At 45.8% G+C, this 27,697-nt stretch overlaps 1 long non-coding RNA gene across 1 annotated transcript in view; it reads left to right on the top strand.

Moving 5' to 3' along the window:
* The window catches only part of LOC142213541 (uncharacterized), a 781,216-nt gene that overhangs the window by 352,010 nt on the left and 401,509 nt on the right, over nucleotides 1–27,697 (top strand). The gene's annotated exons all lie outside the window — the stretch shown is intronic.

Here is a 27,697-nt window from a genome sequence, read left to right as displayed (position 1 = left end):
ATTCTTGCCCTGGGTTTGTTCTCATTTCAAAATTCCCAAGTGTGAACGTAGTCTTCTATCATAGTCTTCTATGTATCAGGAGGACTACATCATCTCATTCACATATTTGTATAGGATATGAGTAATGCTGATTTTATAAGTGAGTACATGAATACTATGAAAAGCTCTTTGAATAAGCAAAATGATAAATGGTTTGTCAGTTTTCTCCTAATTCTGTGTAACTAGTTCCTACTGTAAGTGTTAAGATGACAGATTTACCCTGATTTAACATTACCACCATATGGGTGGCCTCATCCATGACAGTAATGGCCAAGTCAAAACCATTTTAATCAAGAGCTCACATGCCAATGAATCAAACAGCACCACACAAGTAATCGCTAAGTGATTAAAAAACATTACACAAGATGTATTGCTGAAATTACTCTTCTAAATAGAACAGTGATTTTGTTTCAACTAAAACATGCCTTATCATTATCTTTTAATCTGTCTCAGCATTACTTTCTCAGCTTATCACAAATCATTTTAGAATTATAAAAAAAAGTAATTGCTGGAGATAAAGAAAAATGCAGATATGATGGTTTTTCTTCATCCTTCGTGCAATAAACTGAATTTCCAATATAATAGCAAGGGTACTGTGAAGGAGGAGACATTTAAATAAAATAATGCATCTGTTTACCCAACAAGTACCATCTAATCAGCACGGATGGCATCATTCTTTCTGGAAGTTTAGCTAGAGATGACTGATTAGAAGGCACATGGCAGACAGAGGTGGAATATTGGTCTTGGAAAAGAAATGCTGTAGAGCTGTAATTCGCCAGAAAATGCAGATCGCAGTCTAACGCTAGGGCTGCATTGCAGTATGTGGCTACCTATAGCCCAGTATTTAGTATTTCTCTTTCTCCAGTATTAGCAGTTAATGGGAGATATCACAGGTAAGTTGCAATGGATTGCAAAACTCCCACATCTGTGTACTACTTGCACACTGAAACCTATATATTGTAATGAATGGGTCATATTAACCATGATATTATACAGTCATTAAGTAGCCCAGTGGTTAAAGGGGTTTCCAGGATGTAAATATTGATGAAATATCCCTAAGATCTGGCTCCTGGCACCGGCATCAATCAATGCTTCTAATAGCCTATGACTCCTGGGTAAGCACTGTGACCTCTTCATTACATAAGAGGCTCAGTACTTTGTGTTTCAACTGTGCCTAGTATTGAAGTTCAGTTCCATTCACTTGCATGCGGCTAAGCTCTAGAAAGACCATGTGATCAATGAGTAAGATGTTACAGGACTGAAGAAGAGGCCACAGTGCTTCTCCAAGCTCTATGGCCCCTTTAAACAGCAGATCAGCATTGATTTCAGGGGTAGGATCCCACTGAACCAAAATTGATAATATAAAAAAACGGGTCATAAGTTTCTGAAAGCTCCATTCAAGATAATTCAAGAAGAAATTTCCTTATTTATTTACACAAAATGGATATTCAAGAAAAAATTTCAGTAAGCATTCAGTTGATTTTGCATTTTGTTATCTAAAGTTAGATTTAGAAGATTCTTGCTGCGTGAGGAAATTTATTAAGATCAGAGATTCAATGGTCTTAATGTGAAGCCTGATAAATATCTCTCAATAAATTTGGTGTGCCATCTGTGCCCCATGAACTAAAATTTAACCCAGTTAGGACTTGACATAGAAAAAAATAAAACACTCATACTTGCTTTAGGTTACCTCTCTTGGTCACCTCATGCTGTCCGGTGCTCTGATGTCATCAGTCCAGGCTCAGCACTCATGACACTATGACGCTCGGCATGACAATGTAACCGCTGGTGGTCTAATCACTGGCTTTATCTGTAACCCCTGGGCCAACAATGTTACAGAAGAGTACCAGATGTCACCAGGAGAATGCCACACACCACAAGGTGGCCCAAAGAGTTAACAGTATGAATGTTATATTTATTTATTTTTTTAATCTACCCTGTGCTCCTAACTATTACACTCTGAGCTCTGAAGAGGTAATTCAATAACTCCCATCCCATGTAAGAGACCGAGACAGCACTGGGCAGTACTGTCAGTGACCGACTGCTTCACCCCAAGTGTGAGAAGGAGCGTTATCAGAGATCCTTCCTCCCAACACTGGTCAGGCTGTATAATCAACATCAGGCTAAGTGAAGATCACTCCGAACAGAGAACTAAAGGATCCTGAAGTCTTTCTTTTCTTTTTAGTTGCTATGACTCCTAGTATATTTTCTATCTGCTATGAGCCTGTATGTGTCCTTTCTTGTAATATATTACTGTATTCTCCATGCTGCTGTAACACACTGAATTTCCCCATGGTGGGACTTTTAAAGGTTTTATCTTATAATAACAATACTTTTCACTTTGCCCTAACTTCAGCTGTGTTTGCTTAAAAGTGCTAGAAATTGGATAGATAGGTTTCTAGGAGCCCGAAGAGTATCCTAAACAAACATAGAAGCAGGTTCTTTCCTGTAAAAGCAGTGAAACTATGGAACACTGTTTCAGAGGAAAGTTTCATGGACAATTCACCAAAAGAGTTCAAGAAAGGCTTGGATGCCTTTCTAAAGTGTAACATTATTATTTCTTACAGTTACTTAGCAGCACTGTAAGTGACCGTCTGCTTCACCCCAAGTGTGAGAAGGAGCGCTATCGCAAGTCCTTCCTTCCAACCGTGACCAGGCTGTATAATCTACATCAGACCAAGTGAAGATCACTCCGCACAGAGAACTAATGATTATGATTCTGAAGTCTTCCTTCTTTCTTCTTCCGTTCCTTAGCTTCTATGGATTCCTATTATATCTTCTCTTCTCAGCATATGTGTGTCTACGTCTGTAATATATTACTGTGTATTATCCTGTATCTGTATTACTAGGCTGCTGTAACATGCTGAAATTTCCCCACTGTGGGACTATTAAAGGACTCTTATCTTATCTTACTATATTTCTGGATGTGAGTTAAGAAGCATACTGAGATAAAGTATAGGTCTCATATAAAACATAGAAAAAAATGTACAGTCCTGGTTAAAGAGGTTGTATAGGAAATGGACAAATAACAGAGGAGGCAAGTAAATATAAAGAAAAATCATACTCACCTGCCCATTCAGGTGCATGCTGTGCCATCATAGCCAGAAGTTCTGTGCCCCATGTGATTGGCCTTAGCTGTATCTGGAGAGGACCCAGTGACGTATGTGAGTGATGTCATCAGTCCCGCTCCAGCAATCACTGAGGCTGCTGATTAGCCGTAGCAGTCATGTGGGCCGCAGAGATTATGGCATGGTGCATGTCCGAACAGGCTGCAGCAATGGACATCAGAGCGCCAGGTAAGTATGTTTTGTTTTATTTTTTTAATTCATGATATGATCTTGTACATATTGACATATTCTAGTCTTATAATTTATTTTAACATAAAACACATTTTTTTTTTTTTTTTTTTTTAATAAAAGGTAAGTTGCACTGTATTTTTCTTTAGGAATCATAAAAAAAGTATCTGTGACACATCTGAGACTTTACACTCCAGGTGAAAATTTCTCTGGGAAAGTTACACCGGAGTAAGGAAAAAAAAATTAAATCAGCTTTTAGGCTTTCAGCCAATTTATTTTTTTCTGCTTCCGTGTTATTTATTAGTTCTTAAGGTATTTAAAACTAGAGCATTAAATGTGCAGAATGATTTGCAAATGAATGTAGCTGCAGTTGTGGAAATATAACTCACGGCTCAGTGTGGCTTATTCAGACAAATGGATGCTTTGTTTGGGCTGGTGAAGCAAAGTCCAGAGTTAATTTATTACAAACTGCGGGCATTTTATCCACGATGTCCAGGCAACAATGTTTTTTTTTATGTCCAGTAATTTATAAGAGGCTCTTCTTTATCATGTGACTGTAATGTAAACGTATTTACTGTGGGAATTTGTTTTTAATAAAACTCCTGCAATTTTTATTCCTTGCCTTTGTTACACAAAGTCTCACACTTGGGAATTAATCACTTTTAAAGGTCACGTGATGTTTTTTTTTCTTTAATGTATAAATTTAAACATAATGTATTTATGGATAGATAAAAATCGAATAGAGGTAAATCTCCAATTTGAAGCTACTTATACAGTACAGACCAAAAGTTTGGACACATCTTCTCAATCAAAGAGTTTTCTGTATTTTCATGACTATGAAAATTGTAGATTCACACTGAAGGCATCAAAACTATGAATTACCACACGTGGAATTATATACTTACCAAAAAAGTGTGAAACAACTGAAATATGTCTTATATTCTAGGTTCTTCAAAGTAGCCACCTTTTGCTTTGATTATTGCTTTGCACACTCTTGGCATTCTCTTGATGAGCTTCAAGAGGTAGTCACCGGAAATGGTCTTCCAACAGTGTTGAAGGAGTTCCCAGAGAGGCTTAGCACTTGTTGGCCCTTTTGTCCTCACTCTGCGGTCCAGCTCACCCTAAACCATCTCGATTAGGTTCAGATCTGGTGACTGTCATCTGGCATAGCACCCCATCACTCTCCTTCTTGGTAAAATAGCCCTTACACAGCCTGGAGGTTTGTTTGGGGTCATTGTCTTGTTGAAAAATAAGTGATGGTCGAAATAAATGCAAACCGGATGGAATAGCATGCCGCTGTGGTAGTCATGCTGGTTCAGTATGCCTTCAATTTTGAATAAATCCCCAACAGTGTCACCAGCAAAGCACCCCCACACCATCACACCTCCTCCTCCATGCCTCATGGTGGGAACCAGGCATGTAGAGTCTATCCGTTCACCTTTTCTGTGTCGCACAAAGACACAGTGGTTGGAACCAAGGTTCTAAAATTTGGACTCATCAGACCAAAGCACAGATTTCCACTGGTCTAATGTCCGTTCCTTGTGTTCTTTAGCCCAAACAAGTCTCTTCTGCTTGTTGCCTGTCCTTAGCAGTGGTTTTCTAGCAGCTATTTTACCATGAAGTCCTGCGGCTGCACAAAGTCTCCTCTTAACAGTTGTTGTAGAGATGTGTCTGCTGCTAGAACTCTGTGTGGAATTGACCTGATCTCTAATCTGAGCTGCTGTTAACCTGCGATTTCTGAGGCTGGTGACTCGGATGAACTTATCCTCCGCAGCAGAGGTGACTCTTGGTCTTCCTTTCCTAGGGCGGGCCTCATGTGAGACAGTTTCTTTGTAGCGCTTGATGGTTGTTTCAACTGCACTTGGGGACACTTTCAAAGTTTTCCCAATTTTTCGGACTGACTGACCTTCATTTCTTAAAGTAATGATGGCCACTTGTTTTTCTTTACTCAACTGCTTTTTTCTTGCCATAATACAAATTCTAACAGTCAATTCAGTAGGACTATCAGCTGTGTATTCACATGACTTCTGCACAACACAACTGATGGTCCCAACTAGAGATGAGCGAACAGTGAAATGTTCAAAGTTCGATTCGAGTAGCCGCTCAATACTCGACTGTTCGATCGAACATTGAACCCCATTATAGTCTATTCGGCTCAGGAGGGTCACCAAGTCCATTATGACACCCCAGGAAATGATGCCAACACCCTGGAATGTAACTGGGACAGCACAGGAAACATGTCTGGGGGCATCTACATGTCCAGGTCACTGTATTATGTCGGGATCCCTGTCAGCTTGCGATATGCAGGAGCTGACTTTTTCCCATAGGAATGCAATGACCAGCGTTGATTGGCCGAATGCCATACAAAGTACAGCATTCGGCCAATCAATGCTGGTCAATGCATTCCTATGCCGAGATGTAGCAGTGCTGGCCGTGCGCTCAGCTCGGCTACACTGGAGATGCAGCCGAGATGAGCACACGGCCAGCACTGCTATACCAGAGATGTGAGCCCTGCTGCACACTCAGCTCTGCTGCATCAGATGTGGTCCGATTTTAGAATCCGCCTCCTCACAGATGAGCCTCCGGAAGGACCAGCGTTCATTGGCCGAATGCTGTACACTAGCCAATCAATGCAGGTCAATTCATTTCTATGAGAAAAAGTAAGCTCGCTCGTAACAGCAAGCTGCCAGCTCTCCTGCTGCAGAACCAGCGTTGATTTGCCGAATGCTATACACTGTATAGCATTCGGCCAATCAACGCTGGCTCTGAATCAAATATTTACTGCGAATAGCTAGTAGTATTCGATCGAGTATGAATATTTCAAATACCATAGTATTCAATCGAATACTGACTCGATCTAATACTACTCGCTCATCTCTACTGATGACACGTGCCTTCTGCTATTGGTTATTTAATGTTGATGTCAAAAGTAGGTGGTGATCACATTAATATGACTGGACTGTGTATAATATGTGTGGTTATACATGTTAGGAAAGGGAAGCAATAAGGACATTGGGGCATATTTATTAATACTGTCCTAAATTTAGAACCAAGCTTAGAACTTAAAAGATACACATCTATACTTTTTTTTTTTTTAGTACAAAAGAGGACACAATCCAAAGATATTTAGCTAAGTAAATTGTATTGTCTTTTGTGTAGCTTCCTATCAGACCTACAGAACAGTTGACAATGGAAAGTAACGGAATGTCCAACAACCGCAATTAAAATCTTGAAAATATTTACCTTATATATCTTTATTAGAGATGAGCGAACACTAAAATGTTCGAGGTTCGAAATTCGATTCGAACAGCCGCTCAATGTTCGTGTGTTCGAACGGGTTTCGAACCCCATTATAGTCTATGGGGAACAGATACTCGTTAAGGGGGAAACCCAAATCCGTGTCTGGAGGGTCACCAAGTCCACTATGATGCCCCAGGAAATGATGCCAACACCTCTGGAATGACACTGGGACAGCAGGGGAAGCATGTCTGGGGGCATCTAACACACCAAAGACCCTCTATTACCCCAACATCACAGCCTAACAACTACACACTTTACACACTCAATACCACCTCTCTGACAGTAGGAAAACACCTTGAAACATGTGTATTTGGCACTTGCAGTGAGGAGAGCTTGTCACCAGCAGTGAATTTGGCCCTTGTAGTAAGTTGAGGTTGGCACCAACATTTGTTTTGAAAATCAGGGTGGATTGAGCCTCTAACCAGCAGAGTTTGGGCAAATTCATGGTGGAGGGAGCCTCTAAACACCCCAGTTTGGGCAAATTCATGGTGGAGGGAGCCTCTAAAAACCCCAGTTTGGACCAATTCATGGTGGAGGGAGCCTCTAACCAGCCCAGTTTGGGCAAATTCATGGTGGAGGGAGCCTCTAAAAAACTCAGTTTGGACCAATTCATGGTGGAGGGAGCCTCTAACCAGCCCAGTTTGGGCAAATTCATGGTGGAGGGAGCCTCTAACCAGCCCAGTTTGGACCAATTAATGGTGGAGGGAGCCTCTAACCAGCCCAGTTTGGACCAATTCATGGTGGAGGGAGCCTCTAACCAGCCCAGTTTGGACCAATTCATGGTGGAGGGAGCCTCTAAACAGCCCAGTTTGGGCAAATTCATGGTGGAGGGAGCCTCTAAAAAACCCAGTTTGGACCAATTCATGGTGGAGGGAGCCTCTAACCAGCCCAGTTTGGACCAATTAATGGTGGAGGGAGCCTCTAACCAGCCCAGTTTGGACCAATTCATGGTGGAGGGAGCCTCTAAACAGCCAAGTTTTGGGAAATTCATGGTGGAGGGAGCCTCTAACCAGCCCAGTTTGGACCAATTCATGGTGGAGGGAGCCTCTAAACAGCCAAGTTTTGGGAAATTCATGGTGGAGGGAGCCTCTAACCAGCCCAGTTTGGACCAATTCATGGTGGAGGGAGCCTCTAAAAAACCCAGTTTGGACCAATTCATGGTGGAGGGAGCCTCTAAACAGCCCAGTTTGGGCAAATTCATGGTGGAGGGAGCCTCTAACCAGCCCAGTTTGGACCAATTAATGGTGGAGGGAGCCTCTAAACAGCCCAGTTTGGGCAAATTCATGGTGGAGGGAGCCTCTAACCAGCCCAGTTTGGACCAATTCATGGTGGAGGGAGCCTCTAACCAGCCCAGTTTGGACCAATTAATGGTGGATGGAGCCTCTAACCAGCCCAGTTTGGACCAATTCATGGTGGAGGGAGCCTCTAAACAGCCCAGTTTGGGCAAATTCATGGTGGAGGGAGCCTCTAAAAAACCCAGTTTGGACCAATTCATGGTGGAGGGAGCCTCTAACCAGCCCAGTTTGGACCAATTAATGGTGGAGGGAGCCTCTAACCAGCCCAGTTTGGACCAATTCATGGTGGAGGGAGCCTCTAACCAGCCCAGTTTGGACCAATTCATGGTGGAGGGAGCCTCTAAACAGCCCAGTTTGGGCAAATTCATGGTGGAGGGAACCTCTAAAAAACCCAGTTTGGACCAATTCATGGTGGAGGGAGCCTCTAACCAGCCCAGTTTGGACCAATTAATGGTGGAGGGAGCCTCTAACCAGCCCAGTTTGGACCAATTCATGGTGGAGGGAGCCTCTAAACAGCCAAGTTTTGGGAAATTCATGGTGGAGGGAGCCTCTAACCAGCCCAGTTTGGACCAATTCATGGTGGAGGGAGCCTCTAAACAGCCAAGTTTTGGGAAATTCATGGTGGAGGGAGCCTCTAACCAGCCCAGTTTGGACCAATTCATGGTGGAGGGAGCCTCTAAAAAACCCAGTTTGGACCAATTCATGGTGGAGGGAGCCTCTAAAAAACCCAGTTTGGACCAATTCATGGTGGAGGGAGCCTCTAAACAGCCCAGTTTGGGCAAATTCATGGTGGAGGAAGCCTCTAACCAGCCCAGTTTGGACCAATTCATGGTGGAGGGAGCCTCTAAACAGCCAAGTTTTGGGAAATTCATGGTGGAGGGAGCCTCTAACCAGCCCAGTTTGGACCAATTCATGGTGGAGGGAGCCTCTAAAAAACCCAGTTTGGACCAATTCATGGTGGAGGGAGCCTCTAAACAGCCCAGTTTGGGCAAATTCATGGTGGAGGGAGCCTCTAACCAGCCCAGTTTGGACCAATTAATGGTGGAGGGAGCCTCTAAACAGCCCAGTTTGGGCAAATTCATGGTGGAGGGAGCCTCTAACCAGCCCAGTTTGGACCAATTAATGGTGGAGGGAGCCTCTAACCAGCCCAGTTTGGACCAATTCATGGTGGAGGGAGCATCTAAACAGCCCAGTTTGGGCAAATTCATGGTGGAGGGAACCTCTAAAAAACCCAGTTTGGACCAATTCATGGTGGAGGGAGCCTCTAACCAGCCCAGTTTGGACCAATTAATGGTGGAGGGAGCCTCTAACCAGCCCAGTTTGGACCAATTCATGGTGGAGGGAGCCTCTAAACAGCCAAGTTTTGGGAAATTCATGGTGGAGGGAGCCTCTAACCAGCCCAGTTTGGACCAATTCATGGTGGAGGGAGCCTCTAAACAGCCAAGTTTTGGGAAATTCATGGTGGAGGGAGCCTCTAACCAGCCCAGTTTGGACCAATTCATGGTGGAGGGAGCCTCTAAAAAACCCAGTTTGGACCAATTCATGGTGGAGGGAGCCTCTAAAAAACCCAGTTTGGACCAATTCATGGTGGAGGGAGCCTCTAAACAGCCCAGTTTGGGCAAATTCATGGTGGAGGAAGCCTCTAACCAGCCCAGTTTGGACCAATTAATGGTGGAGGGAGCCTCTAAACAGCCCAGTTTGGGCAAATTCATGGTGGAGGGAGCCTCTAACCAGCCCAGTTTGGACCAATTCATGGTGGAGGGAGCCTCTAACCAGCCCAGTTTGGGCAAATTCATGGTGGAGGGAGCCTCTAACCAGCCCAGTTTGGACCAATTAATGGTGGAGGGAGCCTCTAACCAGCCCAGTTTGGACCAATTCATGGTGGAGGGAGCCTCTAAACAGCCAAGTTTGGACCAATTCATGGTGGAGGGAGCCTCTAAAAAACCCAGTTTGGACCAATTCATGGTGGAGGGAGCCTCTGACCAGCCCAGTTTGGACCAATTAATGGTGGAGGGAGCCTCTAACCAGCCCAGTTTGGACCAATTAATGGTGGAGGGAGCCTCTAACCAGCCCAGTTTGGACCAATTCATGGTGGAGGGAGCCTCTAACCAGCCCAGTTTGGACCAATTCATGGTGGAGGGAGCCTCTAAACAGCCAAGTTTTGGGAAATTCATGGTGGAGGGAGCCTCTAACCAGCCCAGTTTGGACCAATTCATGGTGGAGGGAGCCTCTAACCAGCCCAGTTTGGACCAATTCATGGTGGAGGGAGCCTCTAACCAGCCCAGTTTGGACCAATTCATGGTGGAGGGAGCCTCTAAACAGCCAAGTTTTGGGAAATTCATGGTGGAGGGAGCCTCTAACCAGCCCAGTTTGGACCAATTCATGGTGGAGGGAGCCTCTAAACAGCCAAGTTTTGGGAAATTCATGGTGGAGGGAGCCTCTAACCAGCCCAGTTTGGACCAATTCATGGTGGAGGGAGCCTCTAAAAAACCCAGTTTGGACCAATTCATGGTGGAGGGAGCCTCTAAAAAACCCAGTTTGGACCAATTCATGGAGGAGGGAGCCTCTAAACAGCCCAGTTTGGGCAAATTCATGGTGGAGGAAGCCTCTAACCAGCCCAGTTTGGACCAATTAATGGTGGAGGGAGCCTCTAAACAGCCCAGTTTGGGCAAATTCATGGTGGAGGGAGCCTCTAACCAGCCCAGTTTGGACCAATTCATGGTGGAGGGAGCCTCTAACCAGCCCAGTTTGGGCAAATTCATGGTGGAGGGAGCCTCTAAAAAAACCCAGCTTGGACCAATTCATGGTGGAGGGAGCCTCTAACCAGCCCAGTTTGGGCAAATTCATGGTGGAGGGAGCCTCTAAAAAACCCAGTTTGGACCAATTCATGGTGGAGGTAGCCTCTAAACAGCCCAGTTTGGGCAAATTCATGGTGGAGGGAGACTCTAACCAGCCCAGTTTGGACCAATTAATGGTGGAGGGAGCCTCTAAACAGCCCAGTTTGGACCAATTAATGGTGGAGGGAGCCTCTAACCAGCCCAGTTTGGACCAATTAATGGTGGAGGGAGCCTCTAACCAGCCCAGTTTGGACCAATTAATGGTGGAGGGAGCCTCTAACCACCCCAGTTTGGACCAATTAATGGTGGAGGGAGCCTCTAACCAGCCCAGTTTGGACCAATTCATGGTGGAGGGAGCCTCTAAAAAACCCAGTTTGGACCAATTCATGGTGGAGGGAGCCTCTAAACAGCCCAGATTGGGCAAATTCATGGTGGAGGGAGCCTCTAAACAGCCCAGTTTGGGCAAATTCATGGTGGAGGGAGCCTCTAACCAGCCCAGTTTGGACCAATTCATGGTGGAGGGAGCCTCTAAACAGCCCAGTTTGGACCAATTCATGGTGGAGGGAGCCTCTAAAAAACCCAGTTTGGACCAATTCATGGTGGAGGGAGCCTCTAACCAGCCCAGTTTGGACCAATTAATGGTGGAGGGAGCCTCTAACCAGCCCAGTTTGGACCAATTAATGGTGGAGGGAGCCTCTAACCAGCCCAGTTTGGACCAATTCATGGTGGAGGGAGCCTCTAAACAGCCCAGTTTGGGCAAATTCATGGTGGAGGGAGCCTCTAACCAGCCCAGTTTGGACCAATTCATGGTGGAGGGAGCCTCTAAAAAACCCAGTTTGGACCAATTCATGGTGGAGGGAGCCTCTAAACAGCCCAGTTTGGGCAAATTCATGGTGGAGGGAGCCTCTAAACAGCCCGGTTTGGGCAAATTCATGGTGGAGGGAGCCTCTAACCAGCAGAGTTGGTGGAAATCAGGGTGGAGGGAGCCTCTAACCAGCCCAGTTTGGGCAAATTCATGGTGGAGGGAGCCTCTAAAAAACCCAGCTTGGACCAATTCATGGTGGAGGGAGCCTCTAACCAGCCCAGTTTGGGCAAATTCATGGTGGAGGGAGCCTCTAAAAAACCCAGTTTGGACCAATTCATGGTGGAGGGAGCCTCTAAACAGCCCAGTTTGGGCAAATTCATGGTGGAGGGAGCCTCTAACCAGCCCAGTTTGGACCAATTAATGGTGGAGGGAGCCTCTAACCAGCCCAGTTTGGACCAATTCATGGTGGAGGGAGCCTCTAAAAAACCCAGTTTGGACCAATTCATGGTGGAGGGAGCCTCTAAACAGCCCAGTTTGGGCAAATTCATGGTGGAGGGAGCCTCTAAACAGCCCAGTTTGGGCAAATTCATGGTGGAGGGAGCCTCTAACCAGCCCAGTTTGGACCAATTAATGGTGGAGGGAGCCTCTAACCAGCCCAGTTTGGACCAATTCATGGTGGAGGGAGCCTCTAAACAGCCAAGTTTGGACCAATTAATGGTGGAGGGAGCCTCTAACCAGCCCAGTTTGGACCAATTAATGGTGGAGGGAGCCTCTAACCAGCCCAGTTTAGACCAATTCATGGTGGAGGGAGCCTCTAACCAGCCCAGTTTGGACCAATTCATGGTGGAGGGAGCCTCTAAACAGCCAAGTTTTGGGAAATTCATGGTGGAGGGAGCCTCTAACCAGCCCAGTTTGGACCAATTCATGGTGGAGGGAGCCTCTAAAAAACCCAGTTTGGACCAATTCATGGTGGAGGGAGCCTCTAAAAAACCCAGTTTGGACCAATTCATGGTGGAGGGAGCCTCTAAACAGCCCAGTTTGGGCAAATTCATGGTGGAGGAAGCCTCTAACCAGCCCAGTTTGGACCAATTAATGGTGGAGAGAGCCTCTAAACAGCCCAGTTTGGGCAAATTCATGGTGGAGGGAGCCTCTAACCAGCCCAGTTTGGACCAATTCATGGTGGAGGGAGCCTCTAACCAGCCCAGTTTGGGCAAATTCATGGTGGAGGGAGCCTCTAAAAAACCCAGCTTGGACCAATTCATGGTGGAGGGAGCCTCTAACCAGCCCAGTTTGGGCAAATTCATGGTGGAGGGAGCCTCTAAAAAACCCAGTTTGGACCAATTCATGGTGGAGGGAGCCTCTAAACAGCCCAGTTTGGGCAAATTCATGGTGGAGGGAGCCTCTAACCAGCCCAGTTTGGACCAATTAATGGTGGAGGGAGCCTCTAAACAGCCCAGTTTGGACCAATTAATGGTGGAGGGAGCCTCTAACCAGCCCAGTTTGGACCAATTCATGGTGGAGGGAGCCTCTAACCAGCCCAGTTTGGACCAATTAATGGTGGAGGGAGCCTCTAACCACCCCAGTTTGGACCAATTAATGGTGGTGGGAGCCTCTAACCAGCCCAGTTTGGACCAATTCATGGTGGAGGGAGCCTCTAAAAAACCCAGTTTGGACCAATTCATGGTGGAGGGAGCCTCTAAACAGCCCAGTTTGGGCAAATTCATGGTGGAGGGAGCCTCTAAACAGCCCAGTTTGGGCAAATTCATGGTGGAGGGAGCCTCTAACCAGCCCAGTTTGGACCAATTAATGGTGGAGGGAGCCTCTAACCAGCCCAGTTTGGACCAATTCATGGTGGAGGGAGCCTCTAAACAGCCAAGTTTGGACCAATTCATGGTGGAGGGAGCCTCTAAAAAACCCAGTTTGGACCAATTCATGGTGGAGGGAGCCTCTAACCAGCCCAGTTTGGACCAATTAATGGTGGAGGGAGCCTCTAACCAGCCCAGTTTGGACCAATTAATGGTGGAGGGAGCCTCTAACCAGCCCAGTTTGGACCAATTCATGGTGGAGGGAGCCTCTAAACAGCCCAGTTTGGGCAAATTCATGGTGGAGGGAGCCTCTAACCAGTCCAGTTTGGACCAATTCATGGTGGAGGGAGCCTCTAAAAAACCCAGTTTGGACCAATTCATGGTGGAGGGAGCCTCTAAACAGCCCAGTTTGGGCAAATTCATGGTGGAGGGAGCCTCTAAACAGCCCAGTTTGGGCAAATTCATGGTGGAGGGAGCCTCTAACCAGCAGAGTTGGTGGAAATCAGGGTGGAGGGAGCCTCTAACCAGCAGAGTTGGGGGAAATCAGGGTGGAGGGAGCCTAGTATTAGCAGAATTGTGCAACGCTTATGGTGGATGAGTATGAGGATGCGGAGGAATTGGAGAGGTTGAGTACAGACATGGAGTTTCATGTTGGGGTGCTTTACACAGGTGGGCACAAAAATGACGGCTCTACCCAGTGGTGGTTCATTTTTATCAAAGTGAGCCGGTCGGCACTCTCAGCTGACAGACGGGTGCGCTTGTCAGTGATGATGCCACCGGCTGCACTGAACACCCTCTCAGATAGGACGCTGGCGGCAGGACAGGACAGCACCTCCAAGGCATATAGGGCAAGTTCAAGCCACAGGTCCAACTTCGACACCCAATACGTGTAGGGCGCAGAGGGGTCGGAGAGGACAGGGCTGTGGTCGGAAAGGTATTCCCGCAACATGCGCCTATACTTCTCACGCCTGGTGACACTAGGACCCTCCGTGGCGGCACTTTGGCGAGGGGGTGCCATCAAGGTGTCCCAGACCTTAGACAGTGTGCCCCTCGTTTGTGTGGACCGGTGAGAACTTGGTTGCCTACTGGAGGAACTGCCCTCCCTGCCGCCAACGTCACATGCTGGAAACATCTCCATCATATTCTGCACCAATTGCCTGTGGCAAGCATTGATGCGATTGGCCCTCCCCTCTACCGGAATAAAAGACGAGATGTTGTTTTTATACCGGGGGTCAAGGATAGCAAAGATCCAGTACTGGTTGTCCTCCATGATTTTGACAATACGCTTGTCGGTTGTAAAGCACCCCAACATGAACTCAGCCATGTCTGCCACAGTGTTAGTTGGCATGACTCCTCTGGCCCCACCGGAAAGTTCAATCTCCATTTCCTCCTCATCCTCCATGTCTACCCATCCGCGCTGCAACAATGGGACGATTCGAAGTTGCCCGGAAGCCTCCTGTATCACCATCACATCATCGGACAACTCTTCTTCCTCCTCCTCCTCCTCCTCCTCCTCCATTAAACGCAGTGAAGCGGACAGATGTGTGGACCTACTCTCCAGCTGTGACGGATCGGATGCTATCCCTAACTCCTCTGTGTGATCTGAGTTATCCCTGATGTCAATCAGGGATTCTCTCAGAACACACAAGAGCGGGATTGTAAGGCTCACCATCGCATCCTCAGAGCTCACCCTCCTTGTGGACTCCTCAAAGACCCGTAGGATGTCACAAAGGTCTCTCATCCATGGCCACTCATGGATGTGAAACTGAGGCAGCTGACTTTGTGGCACCCTAGGGTTTTGTAGCTGGTATTCCATCAAAGGTCTCTGCTGCTCAACCACTCTATTCAACATCTGAAACGTTGAGTTCCAGCGTGTGGGGACGTCGCACAAAAGCCGGTGTTGTGGCACATGCAGGCGTTGCTGGAGAGATTTTAAGCTAGCAGCGGCTACTGTCGACTTGCGAAAGTGGGCGCACATGCGCCGCACTTTCACCAGTAGCTCTGGAACATTGGGGTAGCTCTTTAGGAAACGTTGCACCACTAGGTTGAAGACGTGGGCCAGGCATGGAACATGTTGGAGTCCGGCAAGCTCCAGAGCTGCTACCAGGTTCCGGCCGTTATCACAAACGACCATGCCTGGGCCCAGGTGCAGCGGCTCAAACCATATTGCCGTCTCATCGAGGAGGGCATCCCTCACCTCGGAGGCAGTGTGCTGTCTGTCCCCCAAGCTGATCAGCTTCAGCACAGCCTGCTGACGTCTACCAACGCCAGTGCTGCAACGTTTCCAACTCGTAGCTGGGGTCAATCTAACAGCGGAGGAGGAGGCGGTGGCGGAGGAGGAGGCGGTGGCGGAGGAGGAGGCGGTAGAGGAGGAGGAGGAGGGGGTGTTCTTCTCGTGTCCCTGCCAGGAATGTTAGGCGGGGAGACGAGGTACACCGGGCCAGTTTGGGAAGCAGTCCCAGCCTCAACTACATTCACCCAGTGTGCCGTCAGTGAAATGTAGCGTCCCTGTCCGCATGCACTTGTCCACGCGTCGGTGGTCAAGTGGACCTTTGTGCAAAGCGCGGAACTAAGGGCCCGCCTGATGTTGAGTGACACGTGCTGGTGCAAGGCGGGGACGGCACACCGGGAGAAGTAGTGACGGCTAGGGACGGCATAGCGAGGTGCCGCAGTTGCCATCAGGTCCAGGAAGGCGGGAGTTTCAACAAGCCGGAACGCCAACATCTCCTGGGCCAGCAGTTTAGCGATGTTGGCGTTCAAGGCTTGCGCGTGTGGGTGGTTAGCAGTGTATTTCTGCCGCCGCTCCAATGTCTGAGAGATGGTGGGTTGTTGTAAAGAAACGCCTGATGGTGCCTTTGATGGTGCAGGAGAAGGAGATAAGACAGGACCAGGGGAGGATGAGGTAGAAGTCAACAAAGTGGCGGAGGCAGATGAAGTGGTGTCCTGGCTCGTCCTCTGGAGTGCATCGCCAGCACAGTCAGCAGTGGCAGTGGCAGAGGCAGTGGCAGAGGCAGTGGCAGTGGCGTGAACGGCAGGCGGCCTTTGTCCTGCCGTTGCTGCCTGCCACTGATTCCAGTGCTTGGATTCCAAATGACGGCGCATTGAAGTGGTGGACAGGTTGCTCTTCTCAGAGCCCCTAATCAATTTCGAGAGGCAAATTGTGCAGACAACACTATATCTGTCCTCGGCGCATTCCTTGAAAAAACTCCACACCTTCGAGAAACGTGCCCTCGAGGTGGGAGTTTTTCGGGGCTGGGTACGAACTGGAACATCTTGGGAGATTCCGGGTGTGGCCTGGCTTCGCCTAAGCTGCTGACCTCTGCCTCTGCCTCTAGCTACCCTTTTTGGTGCTGCACCTGCCTCAACATCCACACTACTTTCCCCGCTTGACATACCCCTGTCCAGGTCGGGTCAGTGTCCTCATCATCCACCACTTCCTCTTCCAACTCCTGTCTCATCTCCTCCTCCCGCACAATGCGCCGGTCAACTGGATGCCCTGACGGCAACTGCGTCACATCATCGTCGATGAGGGTGGGTTGCTGGTCATCCACCACCAAATCGAACGGAGATGGAGGAGACTCTAGTGTTTGAGCATCTGGACACAGATGCTCCTCTGTTAGGTTCGTGGAATCGTGACGTGGAGAGGCAGGTTGAGGGACAATGAAAGGAGCGGAGAACAGCTCTGGGGAGCAGGGACAGTTTGGGTTATTGTTCTGTAAAGCTTCGGAATTTTGGGAGGAAGGAAGGCAAGACTGTTGGGTAATAGGAGGAGAGGAGGCAGAGTCTGACTGGCTGCTGGACAATGTGCTGTAAGCGTTCTCTGACAGCCATTGCAAGACCTGTTCCTGGTTCTCGGGCCTACTAAGGTTTGTACCCTGCAGTTTAGTTAATGTGGCAAGCAACCCTGGCACTGTGGAGTGGCGCAATGCTTGCTGCCCCACAGGAGTAGGCACGGGACGCCCTGTGGCTTCACTGCTACCTTGCTCCCCAGAACCATTCCCCCGACCTCGCCCACGGCCTCGTCCACGTCCCTTTCCGGGAGCCTTGCGCATTTTGAATTCCTAGTTAGAAATTGGCACTGTATACCAGTAGTAAAAATTGTGGGTGCACGTAACCCCAATATATTCTTTGAATTCCCAGTCAGACAATGGCACTGTATACCAGTAGTAAAAATTGTGGGTGCACGTAACCCCAATATATTCTTTGAATTCCCAGTCAGAAACTGGCACTATATGGCAGTAGCAAGAAATGAGGGTATTTGTATTCCCAATATACTCTTTGAATTCCCAGTCAGACAATGGCACTGTATACCAGTAGTAAAAATTGTGGGTGCACGTAACCCCAATATATTCTTTGAATTCCCAGTCAGAAACTGGCACTATATGGCAGTAGCAAGAAATGAGGGTATTTGTATTCCCAATATACTCTTTGAATTCCCAGTCAGACAATGGCACTGTATACCAGTAGTAAAAATTGTGGGTGCACGTAACCCCAATATATTCTTTGAATTACCAGTCAGAAACTGGCACTATATGGCAGTAGCAAGAAATGAGGGTATTTGTATTCCCAATATACTCTTTGAATTCCCAGTCAGACAATGGCACTGTATACCAGTAGTAAAAATTGTGGGTGCACGTAACCCCAATATATTCTTTGAATTACCAGTCAGAAACTGGCACTATATGGCAGTAGCAAGAAATGAGGGTATTTATAACCCCAATATATTCTTTGAATTACCAGTCAGAAACTGGCACTATATGGCAGTAGCAAGAAATGAGGGTATTTGTATTCCCAATATACTCTTTGAATTCCCAGTCAGACAATGGCACTGTATACCAGTAGTAAAAATTGTGGGTGCACGTAACCCCAATATATTCTTTGAATTACCAGTCAGACACTGGCACTATATGGCAGTAGCAAGAAATGAGGGTATTTGTATTCCCAATATACTCTTTGAATTCCCAGTCAGACAATGGCACTGTATACCAGTAGTAAAAATTGTGGGTGCACGTAACCCCCATATATTCTTTGAATTCCCAGTCAGACAATGGCACTGTATACCAGTAGTAAAAATTGTGGGTGCACGTAACCCCAATATATTCTTTGAATTCCCAGTCAGACAATGGCACTGTATACCAGTAGTAAAAATTGTGGGTGCACGTAACCCCAATATATTCTTTGAATTCCCAGTCAGAAACTGGCACTATATGGCAGTAGCAAGAAATGAGGGTATTTGTATTCCCAATATACTCTTTGAATTCCCAGTCAGACAATGGCACTGTATACCAGTAGTAAAAATTGTGGGTGCACGTAACCCCAATATATTCTTTGAATTCCCAGTCAGAAACTGGCACTATATGGCAGTAGCAAGAAATGAGGGTATTTGTATTCCCAATATACTCTTTGAATTCCCAGTCAGACAATGGCACTGTATACCAGTAGTAAAAATTGTGGGTGCACGTAACCCCAATATATTCTTTGAATTCCCAGTCAGACAATGGCACTGTATACCAGTAGTAAAAATTGTGGGTGCACGTAACCCCAATATATTCTTTGAATTACCAGTCAGAAACTGGCACTATATGGCAGTAGCAAGAAATGAGGGTATTTGTATTCCCAATATACTCTTTGAATTCCCAGTCAGACAATGGCACTGTATACCAGTAGTAAAAATTGTGGGTGCACGTAACCCCAATATATTCTTTGAATTACCAGTCAGACACTGGCACTATATGGCAGTAGCAAGAAATGAGGGTATTTGTATTCCCAATATACTCTTTGAATTCCCAGTCAGACAATGGCACTGTATACCAGTAGTAAAAATTGTGGGTGCACGTAACCCCAATATATTCTTTGAATTCCCAGTCAGAAACTGGCACTATATGGCAGTAGCAAGAAATGAGGGTATTTGTATTCCCAATATACTCTTTGAATTCCCAGTCAGACAATGGCACTGTATACCAGTAGTAAAAATTGTGGGTGCACGTAACCCCAATATATTCTTTGAATTCCCAGTCAGAAACTGGCACTATATGGCAGTAGCAAGAAATGAGGGTATTTGTATTCCCAATATACTCTTTGAATTCCCAGTCAGACAATGGCACTGTATACCAGTAGTAAAAATTGTGGGTGCACGTAACCCCAATATATTCTTTGAATTACCAGTCAGAAACTGGCACTATATGGCAGTAGCAAGAAATGAGGGTATTTATAACCCCAATATATTCTTTGAATTCCCAGTCAGACAATGGCACTGTATACCAGTAGTAAAAATTGTGGGTGCACGTAACCGCAATATATTCTTTGAATTACCAGTCAGAAACTGGCACTATATGGCAGTAGCAAGAAATGAGGGTATTTATAACCCCAATATATTCTTTGAATTCCCAGTCAGACAATGGCACTGTATACCAGTAGTAAAAATTGTGGGTGCACGTAACCCCAATATATTCTTTGAATTCCCAGTCAGACACTGGCACTATATGGCAGTAGCAAGAAATGAGGGTATTTGTATTCCCAATATATTCTTTGAATTCCCAGTCAGACAATGGCACTGTATACCAGTAGTAAAAATTGTGGGTGCACGTAACCCCAATATATTCTTTGAATTCCCAGTCAGACACTGGCACTATATGGCAGTAGCAAGAAATGAGGGTATTTGTATTCCCAATATATTCTTTGAATTCCCAGTCAGACAATGGCACTGTATACCAGTAGTAAAAATTGTGGGTGCACGTAACCCCAATATATTCTTTGAATTCCCAGTCAGACAATGGCACTGTATACCAGTAGTAAAAATTGTGGGTGCACGTAACCCCAATATATTCTTTGAATTACCAGTCAGAAACTGGCACTATATGGCAGTAGCAAGAAATGAGGGTATTTGTATTCCCAATATACTCTTTGAATTCCCAGTCAGACAATGGCACTGTATACCAGTAGTAAAAATTGTGGGTGCACGTAACCCCAATATATTCTTTGAATTCCCAGTCAGAAACTGGCACTATATGGCAGTAGCAAGAAATGAGGGTATTTGTATTCCCAATATACTCTTTGAATTCCCAGTCAGACAATGGCACTGTATACCAGTAGTAAAAATTGTGGGTGCACGTAACCCCAATATATTCTTTGAATTACCAGTCAGAAACTGGCACTATATGGCAGTAGCAAGAAATGAGGGTATTTATAACCCCAATATATTCTTTGAATTCCCAGTCAGACAATGGCACTGTATACCAGTAGTAAAAATTGTGGGTGCACGTAACCCCAATATATTCTTTGAATTCCCAGTCAGACACTGGCACTATATGGCAGTAGCAAGAAATGAGGGTATTTGTATTCCCAATATATTCTTTGAATTCCCAGTCAGACAATGGCACTGTATACCAGTAGTAAAAATTGTGGGTGCACGTAACCCCAATATATTCTTTGAATTCCCAGTCAGACACTGGCACTATATGGCAGTAGCAAGAAATGAGGGTATTTGTATTCCCAATATATTCTTTGAATTCCCAGTCAGACAATGGCACTGTATACCAGTAGTAAAAATTGTGGGTGTATATAGCCCCAATTCTATTGCTAGGGGACTTGCAGGGTATTTCTGGGGTGAAGGTGGGGGGGCACACCGTTGGAACGGGTATCGGGGTATATATCGGGTATACGGGAATACACTGACAGTGTATTCCATTCAGGATCCTGGGAAAGCTGGGTTGCGGCGATTGAGCCCGTCAGTGCCACGTTACACTGACAAGCTTCTCCCTGGAATTTAGCTCTTATAAGAGCTGTTGGTTGTCTTCTCCTTCCTATCCTAGCCTGTCCCTGCCTACCCAGAATCTAAGCCCTAGCTAACTGGACGGAAACCTCCGTCCCCGGTGAATTGCAAGCTCAGAATGACGCGAAGCTGGGCGGCGCTGTTCTTTTAAATTAGAGGTCACATGTTTTCGGCAGCCAATGGGTTTTGCCTACTTTTTTCAACGTCACCGGTGTCGTAGTTCCTGTCCCACCTACCCTGCGCTGTTATTGGAGCAAAAAAGGCGCCAGGGAAGGTGGGAGGGGAATCGAGTAATGGCGCACTTTACCACGCGGTGTTCGATTCGATTCGAACATGCCGAACAGCCTAATATCCGATCGAACATGAGTTCGATAGAACACTGTTCGCTCATCTCTAATCTTTATCTCATTATTCTTGGGCATTCATAGTGGTATTTATGTGTTTGCACAGACATACCATCTAAATTGGTATCATTCATACTGTATTGGCTTGTTGTTTTTATACGTGTTTATTGTTGTTTTATTTTGTGTTTGTAGGTTCATGGGCTAATTGGGCAAATTGACTTCATGTGTGAGATAAGAGCGGTATGTCACACTATATAAGTGTTGCTTTTCTTTCCGGTAGTCAGGCTAACGTTTGTTCTGAAACGCGTCAGCCGACACCAAGCAACTTTATATTTTTTTGCTGGGAGTACTTTATTGTCATTTTTTGTACAATTTGTTACATTCAATTGAATAAAGAATCAAGATTTTAATTGCGGTTGCTGGACATTCGTTACTTTCCATGTGGATCGCTCCGGGCCGACGGAGATGCTGCGTCCGTGCACCCTCCATGCTTTTACAGGATTTGTGAGTCTTTTTCTTATAAATGCACATGTGACTTTGGATATTTAATGCATATATATATATATATATATATATATATATATATATATATATATTGAAGTCTCTGTGTGTGGGCTGTGTTTTTCCCCCTCCCTTTTCCCTTTCTACAACAGTTGACAATACTGGAGTCTGGGGATCCCTCCTCTAAACTAAGCACAGCACTATCCCTTCCACTAATAAAGACCTCCATGGATGTTTATGTTTACTAGAGATGAGCGAACAGTGTTCTATCGAACACATGTTCGATCGGATATCAGGGTGTTCGCTATGTTCGAATCGAATCGAACACCGCGTGGTAAAGTGCGCCAAAATTCGATTCCCCTCCCACCTTCCCTGGCGCCTTTTTTGCACCAATAACAGTGCAGGGGAGGTGGGACAGGAACTACGACACCGGGGGCATTGAAAAAAATTGGAAAAAGTCATTGGCTGCCGAAATCAGGTGACCTCCATTTTAGACGAATAGTGGATTTCAAATCCGGGTCATATGAGAATGTGAACTTTGTGACTATGAGACAGGGATAGCTGTACAGGCGGGGATAGCTAGGGATAACCTTTATTTAGGGGGGAATGTTATTAAAAATAACTTTTTGGGGCTCTATCGGGTGTGTAATTGTGATTTTTGTGAGATAAACTTTTTCCCATAGGGATGCATTGGCCAGCGCTGATTGGCCAGAGTACGGAACTCGACCAATCAGCGCTGGCTCTGCTGGAGGAGGCGGAGTCTAAGATCGCTCCACACCAGTCTCCATTCAGGTCCGACCTTAGACTCCGCCTCCTCCAGCAGAGCCAGCGCTGATTGGCCGAATTCCGTACTCTGGCCAATCAGCACTGGCTAATGCATTGTATTGGCGTGATGAAGCAGTGCTGAATGTGTGTGCTTAGCACACACATTCAGCTCTACTTCATCGGGCTAATAGAATGCATTGGCCAATCAGCGCTGGCCAATGCATTCTATTAGCTTGATGAAGCAGAGTGTGCACAAGGGTTCAAGCGCACCCTCGGCTCTGATGTAGCAGAGCCGAGGCTGCACAAGGGTTCAAGCGCACCCTCGGCTCTGATGTAGCAGAGCCGAGGGTGCACTTGAACCCTTGTGCAGCCTCGGCTCTGCTACATCAGAGCCGAGGGTGCGCTTGAACCCTTGTGCACACTCTGCTTCATCAAGCTAATAGAATGCATTGGCCAGCGCTGATTGGCCAATGCATTCTATTAGCCCGATGAAGTAGAGCTGAATGTGTGTGCTAAGCACACACATTCAGCACTGCTTCATCACGCCAATACAATGCATTAGCCAGTGCTGATTGGCCAGAGTACGGAATTCGGCCAATCAGCGCTGGCTCTGCTGGAGGAGGCGGAGTCTAAGGTCGGACCTGAATGGAGACTGGTGTGGAGCGATCTTAGACTCCGCCTCCTCCAGCAGAGCCAGCGCTGATTGGTCGAGTTCCGTACTCTGGCCAATCAGCACTGGCCAATGCATTTCTATGGGGAAAAGTTAGCTTGCGAAAATCGCAAACTGACAGGGATTTCCATGAAATAAAGTGACTTTTATGCCCCCAGACATGCTTCCCCTGCTGTCCTAGTGTCATTCCAGGGTGTTGGTATCATTTCCTGGGGTGTCATAGTGGACTTGGTGACCCTCCAGACACGAATTTGGGTTTCCCCCTTAACGAGTATATGTTCCCCATAGACTATAATGGGGTTCGAAACCCATTCGAACACTCGAACAGTGAGCGGCTGTTCGAATCGAATTTCGAACCTCGAACATTTTAGTGTTCGCTCATCTCTAATGTTTACCACTCCACTACCCTAGACCACTGGCGTTGTTATTCAACTTATATTTGATCATTGAAGTAAGAAAAAAATAAGTTATTTTGTTAAAAGTTGTTAATGTATAAAGAGGTGTACCCTTTTTTTGTACCCTTAGGGTGCATTCACACTGAGTAAACGCTAGCTTATTCTGAACGTAAAACACGTTCAGAATAAGCGGCGTCTAAAGCAGCTCCATTCATTTCTATGGGAGCGGGGATACGAGCGCTCCCCATAGAAATGAATGGGCTGCTTCTTTCACGCCGTGCAGTCCCATTGAAGTGAATGGGGAGTGCCGGCGTGTACGCTCCGGCATGAGCAGAGCTTACCGTATACGCCGGCACTCCCCATTCACTTCAATGGGACTGCACGGAGTGAAAGAAGCAGCCCATTCATTTCTATGGGGAGCGCTCGTATCCCCGCTCCCATAGAAATGAATGGAGCTGCTTTAGACGCCGCTTATTCTGAACGTGTTTTACGTTCAGAATAAGCTAGCGTTTACTCAGTGTGAATGCACCCTTACAAGTAATAGTGCTCACCTTGACACTTTGTGCAGAAAGTCACAAATCCATTAACATCCAAAAGAACACACATTGTATAAAGGAAAGAGCTCCATGCCAGGTCCTGGCTCCTATCTCATAGCAATTCTGACCAAGAGTGAATATTGTAATTGTTTAAGGGAAAAACATTGTGTCCATAACCTGACAAATAAGAAAGCTGCTTGCGGTCAAAATCCATTCATCACCACACAACTCTGTACATCAGTTGGAACTATAGCCAGCAATGATTTTGTGAAAGTTATCAAAATAAGGAAAAATATATTGCAAAGTAGAATATTTTCAGATGTTATGATTTTGTACCTAAAAGTGAATGTGCTTTAAATTGAAGTTTCTTTGTAGTATTGCTGGTGAGGGTGGGTTCACACCTGCGCCCGGTCTCCGCTTTAGACAATCCGGCAGGTTTTCATCTTCTGCCCCGAGAAACTGGACAGGGGATGGAAACCGGGCGGTCATTTTTCAAACTCATTCACTTTAATAGATTTGCAAAGTGACCGCCCGTGTGTTTCTTCTCCGCGGAGAAACCATGTTTTTTTTTAAACCAGACACAAAGTCAGACCAAAAAACGTTCATACTCACCTACCTTTACATCTTTTGGGCCTCCTCACAGTGTCCAGCACTGGTGCCTGTGATTGGGTCAAAGAGTCTTCAGTGTATAATAATGTCACTTTGACATAACTTCAGCAGTGTTAGCCTTACAGAGCTACAAATCAGATAGACATATCCCTAGGAGCCCTGACAATGTTGTATACTATATATTATGTCAATTTAAGCAGTGATTTCTACCAACTTGTTTGCCTCAAAAACAAATCTTGGAAGAATCCTGTGAGGTTTGAATATGTGTGAATATGTATATATTAGAGATGAGCGAGTAGTGTTCGATCGAATACTACGGTATTCGAAATACTCGTACTCGATCGAACACTACTAGCTGTTCGAAGTTTAAGGTTCGATGCAGAACCAGCGTTGATTGGCAGAATGCTATACATTCTGCCAATCAACGCTGGTTCTTTTCTTACCTTTAGAAGTCTTCTCCGTGCAGCGCCCCCGCGGTGTCTTCCGGCTGGAATTCACTCTGCCTAGGCATCCGACCTAGGCAGAGCCGACTGCGCATGCGTGGGCATGCCCTCACATGCGCAGTCGTCTCTGCTCAGGCGTTGGGCCGGGCAGCGCCGACCACGCATACGCAGTCGGCTCTGCCTAGGCCCTGATGCCTAGGCAGAGTGAATTCCAGCCGGAAGAAGACGCGGGGGCGCTGCGCCAGGAGAATACTTCAACGAGAATCGAGCCCGACCGTCACTCGTGGACTTGGTAAGTATAATGTTATCGAATTTTGCCTACCCCTGAAACGAGCATTTCCCCCATAGACTATAATGGGGTTCGAAATCCGTTCGAACAGTCGAACAGTGTGCGGCTGTTCGAATCGGATTTCGAACCTCGGACATTTTAGTGTTCGCTCATCTCTAATATATATATATATATATATATATATATATATATATATATATATATATATATATATATATACACACACACATACATACACAGTATATATACATACACACATGCAAATGAGTAAAAATGCAGAATAAACTTCAAGATTCCACTTACAAAATGCGAAGCAGAGTCGCCTCCTGCACTGTTGCTCTTTGTTCCTTATAATTTATTTCACGTACACTAACACAAACTGTCAGGGAAACTCTTTCTCCTTTAGTGCTTGCTGATTTTATAGTGGCATTTGAACATCAGTTAAAGGAATTCATCAAAGGCTATAAAACTGTTTTCATAAACAGTTATGTCTAAAAGGATCTTTAGGGTTTTTTTTTAAAGGAGTCTGCAAGTGTTTTTTGCAATATGTAATGCCAAGATGCCATGTAATTATGATACAATAAAGCTACATGGAGAAGCATATAAACAGTTATCTGCTTTAGTTAGCAAAGATTTTGTTCATGATAGCCTTAGTTAAGATACCTATAATAATGGGACGTCTTAAGATAAAAGAAAGCGGTATATGTATGTTTGCATGTTTGTAATAATGTATTTTATGGGGACAATTAAACTACATTACCCTTCATTTCACCTTTGTGCATTTTTTTTTTTACTTCCTTTTATACCAATGATTGATGACTTATAAGTTGCTGGATCCTTAGCAAATTTGACCAATAGTGTAGAGCGTATGGTGCATACAGTAGTAACAGGTCACTATGGCTACCAAAAGGAAGCATTGAACTATTATATATGAACCCCAGGATTATGTTTTACATAAATAGATGTGGGAAAGTCAACATCATTACACTAGTGTATTGAGTATTTGGACAGCAATGTAAATCAGACAATATGGCTGCAGTTTCTTCATACAGCAGTGTCCTGAAAAGCAAAATGATGAAATTACATCTTAGGGCTCGTTCACATCTGCGGCCCTGCACTCCGTACTTAGGTTTCCGTTTCCTGCCTAAAACACAGGCAGGATAAGGAAACCTGCAGGAGTCTCTCTCACCCATTCAAATGAATGGGTGAGAGAGATGTCCGGCCGTGCGCGGCGGTGAGCGTTTTAGGCTCTCCGCCGCGAAACCGGGTTTTATAATCCGGACACAGAGTCGACCATGCAGTACTCTGTGTCCGGATAAAAAAATCCGGTTTCGCGGCGGAGAGCCTAAAACGCTCACCGCCGCGCACGGCTGGACCCGGTCTATGGTTTCCGTCTTCTGGCATGCAGAAGACGGAAACCATAGAGCGGAGACCCCAAACGCAGGTGTGAACCCAGCGTTAGCAGGTTTTTCAATGCAAAATATGACCATCTTTGCTCTTCTTTAAGTTTACCCAGGTTTGTTTATTGATAAATAGCATCTTAGTGTAAGTGAATACAATATATAGGCAGCTTTCTCTCCTATGCACCTCCCATAGTTTGCGCATACATTCTAGAACCAATCTTATAGAATATCATAGTTTGCAAACTCTCGCAAGCAGGGCCCCTACTCCTTTTGTTTGATATGTTAAAAGGAGTTGCATAGGAATTGAACCAACCACTGTGGAAATATAAAATAATAAACATATAAGCTGAGGCCCCTGATTTTACCACAAAAAACTGCAAAAACTTATTGATTCAAGTATACACCTGGGGGTGGGGGGGTTATGTAGCAGCTACTGGAAAATTTCAAAAATTAAAGAGATACCAATAAAATTACATTAACTGAGACATTAGTAGTCGTTTTTGGGTGCAGTAGATGCTGGGTGCTGGGGAAGGGGAGGGGGTGTTTTGGCGTCTGTCTGCTCCTTTCCTGAGCTTGAGGACTGTTTTTTTCCCC

The sequence above is a fragment of the Leptodactylus fuscus genome, chromosome 7 (genome assembly GCF_031893055.1).
Source record: "Leptodactylus fuscus isolate aLepFus1 chromosome 7, aLepFus1.hap2, whole genome shotgun sequence".
In the NCBI taxonomy this organism is placed as follows: Eukaryota; Metazoa; Chordata; class Amphibia; order Anura; family Leptodactylidae; genus Leptodactylus; species Leptodactylus fuscus.
The sequence above is the reverse complement of the archived record's forward strand: the minus strand, read 5'-3'. Positions and strand labels throughout refer to the sequence as shown.